This window comes from Centruroides sculpturatus, unplaced genomic scaffold (assembly GCF_000671375.1).
Source record: "Centruroides sculpturatus isolate CEXI.00-Female unplaced genomic scaffold, Cexi_2.0 scaffold1000, whole genome shotgun sequence".
Lineage (NCBI taxonomy): Eukaryota > Metazoa > Arthropoda > Arachnida > Scorpiones > Buthidae > Centruroides > Centruroides sculpturatus.
The window spans coordinates 238233-248764 of NW_019385287.1; the positions used below are offsets into that span (position 1 = coordinate 238233).

Here is a 10532-nt window from a genome sequence, read left to right on the forward strand (position 1 = left end):
AAAGAAATTTTTATTTTCGATGTATCTAAATATTCTCAATAAAACATTTCTTTTTACCTTTATTTCTTATATATTGTAAGAGACTTTATTGCAAAGACTATCTCGTTTTGTTGAGAATATCTTGTGTCTGCCCCATTCTTCAGCTCAAGTAGAAAGAATATTTTCGTAAATAAATCTGTTAAACACGAAACAAAGAAATAAACTGAGCTCCGAAACAATCACTGGCTTACTTCTTACTAAACAATTAATTGGAAAAAATTACTGTTATGATTTTCCTGTAAAAGATAATTTAATTTCAAAAGTAACAGAGTGTTAAAAAGATATTGAATAATAATTATTATTATTAATATCTGAAAAATAAAAAATAATATTTTGTTAGAAAAATAAGACAAAATGTACCTATTTAATTAGTAAATTATTATTTTTTTACGTAAGAGTTCTGTGTTAGTTTTTTGTTTTTTATTGTTTTATAGTTTATAATAAAATAAACGACGAAAAAAGAATGTTATTGTTTATGTTCAACCTCCTTTCTGCCACAAAAAGTCGATTTACCGAAAACTACGAAAATTGCCTAAGGAATATACCGATGGTAACACTGGTTCCGCCATTTCTGGTTGACACGTCCGCAGTATAAGGAGGCCCGCCAAGACCTCGCCGTGCTCTGACGATAGACTTCGCAGTCGTCCAAAATTTTAACATCCATATATTGGGCGAGAACCGACCTCCCGCCTCGACAGCACGTGGAGGCCCTCGAACGCTTCGTACATCGTATACACCGCTTCGCCTAATCGCGGAACGGAGCGCATCGGAGGAAAGGCAATCCCGTCAGAATCTCCATATAAACAAAGAAAGAAAGAACTACGACAGGTAATGATTAAGCTAATTTAAAATTGTTCTGTAAAGTATGTTCTGTTCCAATAAAAATTATTTTTCAAAATTTCATTAATATCTACTTCTCATTACGGTTAATGTTACCTATGGTGCCAAAATGGCGGAATTACCGCTAATCTGGATTCGGTGCATTTGGTGAAGACTTTGACAGAGGGCGCTCTCTAATAACGCGCCGTGAAAAGTGGTTGTACAGTACGTAAATATGCAAATTAGTAGATATGACGTAGTAGATGACTGTTTCTCGTGGAAATATGCAAATCAATTGGTAGTGCGACGTTTGCGAAGGTTTGTCGTTGCCTGCTGTGTGTACTCTACGATAGTTTTCTATACGATTTTTATACAAGTTATTTAGGTGAATTTTAATCATAAATTTTTGTTAAACATTACGATAATTATTACAGTATTAATTTTTTGTTTAATAGTACTATAGCGTTAATTAATGCGTTTTGTAGACATCAGTTCTGACGAATTTTGGGTCTGTTGCACAACCCGCAAATTTTATCAGTTAATTAATTTAATGGAATCAGAATATTTGGAATTAGGTTTGGAATCAAGTATAGATAATGTGTTTAAATTTGCTGTAAAATTAGGATTACAACAAATCGATGGTGTGTGCAGTTCATGTTCAAAATTTTGTAAAAAATACTATCGAAGTGATAGAAAATCGTGTTTGTTAAGATGTAACAATTGTGGTAGAAAGTATTCTGCTTATGACGGAACTTTTAAGGGCAAATGTGGCAATATTTCATGGGGTGAAATTTTGTCTTTCATATGACATTACGTTTTTTGGAATGCACGTCGTCAAATTCGGCTGTTGCTGTTAGTATTTCAAGAAAGGCAGGCATCGATTGGTCAAACCGCATACGTTTAGTGATGCTTATAGCTATGAATAACACGACCTCGTTTAAAATCTGAGGTCCTAATAAAACCGTCGAATTAGACGAGACAGTAATATGCAAACGCAAATACGAAAAAGGGCGTCTACAAAATGGATCGTAGGAGGAATATGCAGGGAAGACGATAGTTGCTTCATTTGTCAAGTGAACGACAGATCCGAAACCACGCTAAATTGGGTTGTCTCTAAATTTGTAAATTCTGGTAGTCTAGTTATAACCGATGAATGGAAGAGATATAATCACGTAGACGATATTGAAGGGATAGGGTTAAATTCCAGATACGTATACCGTCATGGCGGCACTTCCTGTTTTGCTAGTAGCCTCGCTTCCGGCGCCGTGGCTGTTTGGAGACGAGTGGTGTCACGTGACGATGCGCGCAATTTGAATTGGACGAGTTGGTTTGCGTGTTGCGTACTTCGAATTTCTCAAAAAAATGGATTTCGACGATTTAGCGTCCAGGGATTTCTTTCGTCGCTTGGAATATCGGAATATCCGGAGTTGGGTGTCGATGTTAGGATACCTTCCGATGTAAAATTCGCTATCAAGATGGGTTTGCAACGACCGGTCGAAGCCGAGCGTGGCAAGTGCGACGGCGTTCGTACAATAAGTTACAGAAATGACGCTAGTTCGGTTTATTTCCGATGTCGCGAGTGCAACGTTAATAATACTTCTGCGTTCGAAGGTACTTTCGAGGGAAAATTTGGTACGATGTCGTCGTGGGAAACGATATTCGCTTTCGTCTGGCACCTCATTTGCATAGACGGTTCGTCGAAGTCTTCGTGTTTGGCCGTTGCGGTAAGTCGCGCTACCGGTGTCGACTGGGCTAGTTTCGTTTGGCACGCGGCGATGGTCTCTCTGTTTAATGATTTGACGAGTTTGAAAATTGGAGGCCCCGGAAAGACCGTGGAAATAGACGAGACGGTCGTAAGCAAGCGTGTTAAATACGAAAGAGGAAGGACGCCGAAAGTGACTACTAAGCGGGTTGTCGGCGGAATCTGCAGAGAAGACAAGAACCGTTTTTTGTGTTTTGTAAACGATCGCTCCGAAGCCAGTCTAAATTGGGTCGTTGGCGAGTTCGTCCGGTCCGAATCTACAATTTATAACGACCAACGGAAGGGATATAACCATATCGGCGAATTAGAAGGAATGGAGATAAAGCACGAGACCGTAAATCATTCCGAACATTTTGTGAACCCGCTGGATGGCGTACATATGCAGAGCATCGAAAGGTTGCGGGGTATTCTCAAGAACGGGAAAACCGACGACGACGGTGAGTAGAAATGCGTTTCTTTCCCCTTATTTTTAATAATTTGTTTAGAGCGATTTTTTCGATCTCTCGTTTGTTTTTTCCCCTTTTTCGTGGCGGCTTCGCTGCCGCGGCGCAGCCGCCGTCTTTTGTTCGCGGTTCGCGCTCGCGCGCATCGTCACGTCACGTGACACCACTCGTCTCCAAACAGCCACGGCGCCGGGAGCGAGGCTACTAGCAAAACAGGAAGTGCCGCCATGACGGTATACGTATCTGGAATTTAACCAAGGATGGATATTGAACATAGAACAGTTAATCATTCGAAAAACTTTGTAAACCCCAAAACGGGCGATCACACTCAAAACATTGAAAGGTTACGGGGTTATTTAAAAAATAAAAAAAATTTGCCAAAGCATTACACGGATGATCTGTCGGACTCATACATGTTTTCCTCTATGTATAAGAAGTTAATGAAATGGCCAGCTAGAACCCGGGAGAAAGATTCCAAATATTCTTAAAACACTCGAATATGATATATCCAGGTACAGGAAGAACACCGAAATGGATAGAATCAGTGTGTGTTCCCGCCGCACCAGTTTCTAATATAAAAAAGGAGAAAAAAGAAAAAAGGCCAACACAACAAAGAAAATGACTAATAAGACAAAGAAAAGATCGTCCACAGGTGCTGAGGATTAGACCTCGTTAGGGAAGAAACGTAGGGAAGAAAAAAAAGGATCACTAACGTGAGTAATAATTTCAATAATCTACTAGAATAAGTTATGTTAGTTTAGGACGCGCGGCCGCTCCGTTCGAACCATAGGTTATCGCGCAGTCTCGAGAAGAGTTCAAAACAGCGTCCGGAAATTCCGCCTTTTTGGCACCATAGGTAATAATAACCTTCATTACTTAAGTGGGAAGACAATGAGGTAGTTTGTTGAAGTTAAATTTATGAAAAAAACATTCAATGAAATACGTCAAATGTTTCCAGTCTTTTCAAAATGTCTTAATCAAGAATTGAATATTAGAATATTGCTAATAATAATATAATTTTTCTATAATTATATTAGCAATATTCCAATGATTTTTCTGTAATTATTTATAGAAGAATAGGTAGAAATTCTAAGAAGTCCGTCCACAAAAGTCGCCTCAAGTGTGATAAAATACTGTGCCTCCATTGATATCAACATACGGATACCTATCACGCCCAAGTTCTTGATTTATTCTACACCTGCCGGATACCTCCCTCCGAAGATCTGTTACCCGAACAATTTGAATAAAAGGACCCTTCAATCACCCGAAGAATCCACCGAACACCCGAAAAATCCCGTGTTTGAGTCATCGAGTCATCCTTAACTTTATAAGGTATTTATTCACACGCGAGTCGTTTGTAAACTCTCTCTCGCGACAATTAAATTTAAGAAAATATGGATCGTATATACTGTACTCCTGCCCGCTAAAATAAATATGTTATTGATTATTAATATGGAATCCGAGTGAATCACTTCTCGTTTCTCACCCGCTACCGCTCGCGTGACGTAAAGTCGCGTTTTCCGTGTCCCGAGAGACTCGATGGTGTCACATCCCGACGTGGTGTCAAAGAGACACCGACCCTACGGTCACACATTCCTTTCATCTGACAGACCCTTCCAACTCAGGCTGACTTGTGTCTACTCTTTCACTATATACTCGCATCCTTCCTGCAGTAAGCTCCAAAAATATATAGGTGCAATATCAAGACAAATAAAAGCACTTATATGGGAACATGAATTTAATATTAATAAAGGCCATACACGTACAGAACTTGCAAAATGTGTTTTAGAAGACTGATGTACTCCACTTTGAGAGAAAGTCATAATGTTAGTGTCTCTCCAACCCAAAATAAATTTTCATTTGAGAAACATTACTAATAAGAAAAAAGAAAACATAATCCAATTAATCAGACCATATTTTATCCACTGAATCATGGGTTAAACATACATAACTCAATTCTTTAGAAATTTTACACAATCCTTAAAATTTTTGCACAGGTTATTTTTATTCTTATATTGGTTAAAAAAAAGCTACCTAATTAGTTCTTTTTAATTTTGCTTGACAATCAAGAATTTCAAATTGAATCTATAATAAACAAATTCACACCTTTCTCACAATTTCCAGCGGTGACTGTTTATTAAACAGTTATTGCTGAAAATTGTCAGAGAGGTGTGAATATCCTTATATGATAGCGCTAGCTTACAGAATTAATAAATTTAATCTATTCTGAATATTTTTTTATGTTTTAAAATTCAGTTGCTGGTGGTGAGATTTTGAAGATGTTGAAAACATTTGTAGTTTATTAAATGTGTAAAGTTACCGGTTTTTCCAACACCGGTAACTGAACCAGTTACCGGTGTTGGAAAAAAGAGGAATAAAAATCGTAAACGTTTTCGAACCTTACTAGTTGTTCTTCAGATGAAAAAAAACGACGGAGAACAAAAAATAGAATATCGATATTTAAACAAAATCGAACCCACTTGCGATTTAAAAACGTAGGATTGGACATGCTCGTGCGCTGCGTGTAAACGACGATTAAAGGTCCGTATCGACGAGGGCCTGCCAGGAGACGGACAGATTGATAGTTCCTCTTTATAATTTATGCAGGTGGTGGCGCGGCTAGATTTATAAATGGAGATAAGGTGGTTGGAGGCTATGGGATAAACTGCCGACTACTGGTGGAAGGATGTTGCAATTCGATTTCCTGAGATTTTTGTGTTCTTTTGTGGATATCTATTATAAATAGTGATATCTTGCGTGTCATTAGTTATTGGAAGACTATAGGATAAGAAAACAATCAAGTAGTCCTAATACTTTTTTTTTTTTTGAAAATTTTAAATAATGGCGTAAAAATGGCCCCGACCGATCCACCAAAACGAAACTGAACGATAAATCGGACTTCATTACGATGATGTATCTGCCGGTATATCGAAAGGAAAATTGAAAAACTTTTGAGGTTTGGGTCATTTTCTGGCTTAAAAACTGTAATTTTCGATCAACTTCCGGTCGGAAATTGAATTTGAATTACGAGCTTCCGGCTGAACTTTAGAATTAGATATTTCACCCTCACTGAGAAGACACTTTCAGTAAACTGTGGTAAAAACTTTATTAAAATTCGCTTGCTAGAATGTAAATTCTACCAATGCATTCCATTTTGAACTTATTGTCTTTCAAGGTTGCGGCCAACGACATATATGTTCTAAATTATCATAACTGGAAGTCTAAACTTTTCTGGTTTAGATTTCATTAAATATATAGACTGTCATATATTTCTGAAATTATTTATTGCAGTTTAATTTCTTATTCATTAGCAGTGTTCTAGTTATTAGTAATCACTTTATTTATTCATTTAAAAATTAGTTTTACGAGTATACACTGAGTCATGATGGAAGAATTTAGTTGTTCTCTAGTTAAAAAACATTCGAATGGCGAAGAGGAAGATGTCGGTCTTTCCCAAATTCTTTGTTAAAAAGGTAATCATTAAATACGTGGAAGAATATGCTAGCTCCAGATTAGGATCGAAAATCCATGTCCAATTTATAACAGAAAGTCTCGAAAAAATAATAGAAATATATAAACATAATAGAATAAAAATTGACGGCCGAATAAACGAAATCAATAATAAAATAGATAAATTACTGAGTAATACCGAAAAGAATGAGCAGGTTAACATATGCAGACAAAGTAAAGGAAGGGAAAAATCATCAAAAAGACGGTAAGGCGGTAGTAATAATAAACCATAAAGATGATAATGTTGAATCAGAGGAAATTAAGAAGATAAAGAATATTATAGACCCTGTTAAAATTGGGGTTGGAATAAAAAATGTCCGCAAATTACGAAACAAGGCAATTCTAATAGAAGTAAAAAATATTAATCAAAGCGAAAGACTGATAAAAGAAATAGATAAAAGAGAAGATTTGGTTGCTAGAAAACCAAAAAAGATAATGCCTAAAATATGTCTATATAACGTCCCAAAAGAAATAGGGAAAAAAGACTTAATTGACAAAATGTATAAACAGAATGATTATATTACTACAGAGTATATTGATATAGAAGACTACACTACGGATATCAAGGTAAAATATAAATGGGGAAAGGCAGATGAAGTTAAACATTGTATATGTGAGGTTTCCCCTAAATTAAGACTACTACCATTAAAACAGAAAAAGGTAAATCTGGCATGGGTTAGATGTACTGTACATTATTGCAATCAATACATGACCGCGATTGAACTTTTAAATGCTAATAAAAAATGGATACCAAGTAATTTCTATTTCCCAATGAAAGTGAATATCACTACCCATTTGGAAATTTTAGACAGAATATGCAGCAGATACCAACAAAGTCACGAAATGATATTAGGCGGAGACAGCAATGCACATTCGTATGTATGGTTTGATGAGAACTCTGACGTAAGAGGAGGCGAAATTGAAGAATTTGTAGACAAAACCAATTCATCCTTAACGAACCAGAAATGCCAAGCACGTTTGAAAGCTCAAATGGAAGTTCAAACATAGACTTAACAATAATAAATAATAGAGCGATAAATGAGGTTGATAAATGGACAGTATGTGATGAAACGAGTCTAACTGAACATAGATACATTACATTTGAAATTGATCAGAAGATTCACAATAATGGTATTAAAAGTATAACTTAAAAAGAGCTAACTGGGAAAGAATAGTGGAAGACTTAAAATCTGCAAAGATAGATTTGAGAAATATAGAAAATCGCCACCAGGCAAAAGCAGTACTTACGAAGTTAATTCAGATAATAACAAGAGCAATTGAAAGGAATATCCCACTAGGCCTATACGACGATAGGAAAAAAATAGTGAAATGGTGGACTCCTGAATTAAAAGCATTAAAAAGTAAAGTAAGAACAAAGAGAAAGAGATACGAAAAATGTAGCGATCAGAACTTGAGAACTATTTTTAGAGAACAATATCTAGAGGAACAGAAAAATTATAAGAGAAGGATAAAAGAAAGTAAAGAGCTGGATACAATTCTGTGAAAAAGTGCTGGAGACTCCTGGGGTTTGATCTATAAAATCCGCAGCTGGGAAATTAAGAAGATTTCAGTTAACAGAAATTAAACAAGAAAATGGGCCTGTTAACGCTACAGCAGAAGAGAGCTTAAAATTATTACTTACGTAATTCGTTAAAATAGATGATAAAAATAAAGACAGCAGAGAGCAAAAAAAAAAGTTAAGAGAAAGTTTACGATACAAAACAAGTGGTGGAAATGTTCCGTTATTCTCAAAGGAAGAGATACCTTGGGTAATATCGAACATTAAACAAGGGAAAGCCCCAGGACATGATCTAATTACAATAGAAATTGTAAAACAAATAAATAACAGAGAGCCATATCTTCTATACGAATTATATAACACTTGTTTAAAATTTGCGGTTTTCCCAGCTGAATGGAAAATTGCAAAAATTTGACCAATCTATAAGGGTAAAAACAAAGATCGAAAAGAAGAAAGAAGTTATAGACCAATCTCTCTCCTTCTTGTTCTGGGAAACATTTTGGATAAGTTAATAGTATATCGTCTTACAACTTGGCTAAATTCAAACAAATGGTATAACGAAAATCAATACGGGTTTCAAGAAGGACGTTCAGCGGAAGATGCTATACCAAAATTAATTAAAGATGTCGAAGAAGGGAGGAAAAATAACAGCCGGACCATTGCTCTCAGTCTTGATATAGAAGGTGCTTTTGATAATGCATGGCGGTCACTAATCCATGCTAAATTAGAGGAGGCAAATTGCCCAAACAATTTGTATCGTCTTATATGTGATTATCTAACAAACAGAAAGGCATACATAGAATATGCGGACATAAAAATGGAAAGGAAAATGACTATGGGGTGTCCACAGGGATCCTGTTCTGGACCCATTTTTTGGTCAATTATATTAAACGAGCTCTTGAAATCAATACATTATCAGAATCAAAAATAACAGCTTTTGCTGACGATATAATGATCATCTGTTCGGCAAAAAGCAGAAAACAAATAGAAATAAAATGCAAAAATATACTGGATAAAATAGAGAAATGGGGAAATGCAAACAAACTTAAATTTAATCCAGAGAAGACAAACGCCATAGCCTTTACAACATGCAAAGTGGCAAAAAGGCAACCCACAATTAAAATGCAAAATAAATCGATTAAATGCGTAAACCAAATCAACTATTTAGAAGTAACAATAGATAACAAACTTTTCTGGAATGAACACCTAGAAACAATTAAGAAAAAGTGTGTAACCTATTTCAAGAAATAGTGAAAGTAGCACGTAAAGAATGGAGTATAGGTGGAAGGGCTTTAACACATATTTATAAAGGTGCTGTAATCCCAATTGTTACATATGCTGCCCAAATTTGGGGGAAGAGGNATATAAATTCTAAAAATAACTTATAATAAATATGATAATATGATAATGTTTTTAAATATTTGCTTTATTAAGATTTAAATTACGTTATTTTCTGCATGGAAACCCAACGTTGCATATTATAAATGTAGCTGAAGGTGGCATTTCCTGGTCATTTGAATAAAATTTTATTACATATTAAATTTGTAAACTTATTTACGGACCACATAGTGTTTGCGAGAATTAAGAACTCGATATACGTTGTGTTCATTTTAATCTAGAATATTATTCTTGAACGAATTTTCTTTTGATGATATAATTATGTGCCAATTAATCTTTACTATTAAATATTTTGATTTGATTTCAAAATTAATAATATACTGATTTTTATTAACATACGTAATCAATAACTAAATAAAATTATTATTATAACAGTGAGTTTATTTTTCTAAGTTAACTTTTGATAAATTTTGTAATTTAATTTAGTATATTTAGTAATAGTATAAACTATTTGAAACTAATCTACTACAACATTCCTCACGTAACGTGGAAACCCTGTTGGCCCGCCTTAGAACAGGCACGGCCCCTTTAAACGGGTTACTTTATTCTAGACGCCTACGAGCCTCGCCAGACTGTCCACATTGTGGCGCTCAGGAGACGTCCCGCCCAATGTTGCCACGTCTACCGAATTTTCGGTAGATCTACCGATCTACCGAAAAGTTTACGATAATTCGAGAAAGAAATTTTTATTTTCGATGTATCTAAATATTCTCAATAAAACATTTCTTTTTACCTTTATTTCTTATATATTGTAAGAGACTTTATTGCAAAGACTATCTCGTTTTGTTGAGAATATCTTGTGTCTGCCCCATTCTTCAGCTCAAGTAGAAAGAATATTTTCGTAAATAAATCTGTTAAACACGAAACAAAGAAATAAACTGAGCTCCGAAACAATCACTGGCTTACTTCTTACTAAACAATTAATTGGAAAAAATTACTGTTATGATTTTCCTGTAAAAGATAATTTAATTTCAAAAATAACAAACAGAGTGTTAAAAAACATACAAACAGAAGATATTGAATAATAATTATTATTATTAAT

General features: G+C 35.1%; 1 long non-coding RNA gene across 1 annotated transcript; it reads left to right on the forward strand.

The window, feature by feature from the left end:
- Nucleotides 1–1143: 1143 nt before the first annotated feature.
- Nucleotides 1144–4475, forward strand: LOC111637212. The gene is made up of 3 exons (XR_002758650.1): nt 1144–1243; nt 3576–3776; nt 4136–4475. It is a non-coding gene; the product is annotated as an uncharacterized LOC111637212 (long non-coding RNA).
- The last annotated feature ends 6057 nt before the right edge of the window (nt 4476–10532 follow it).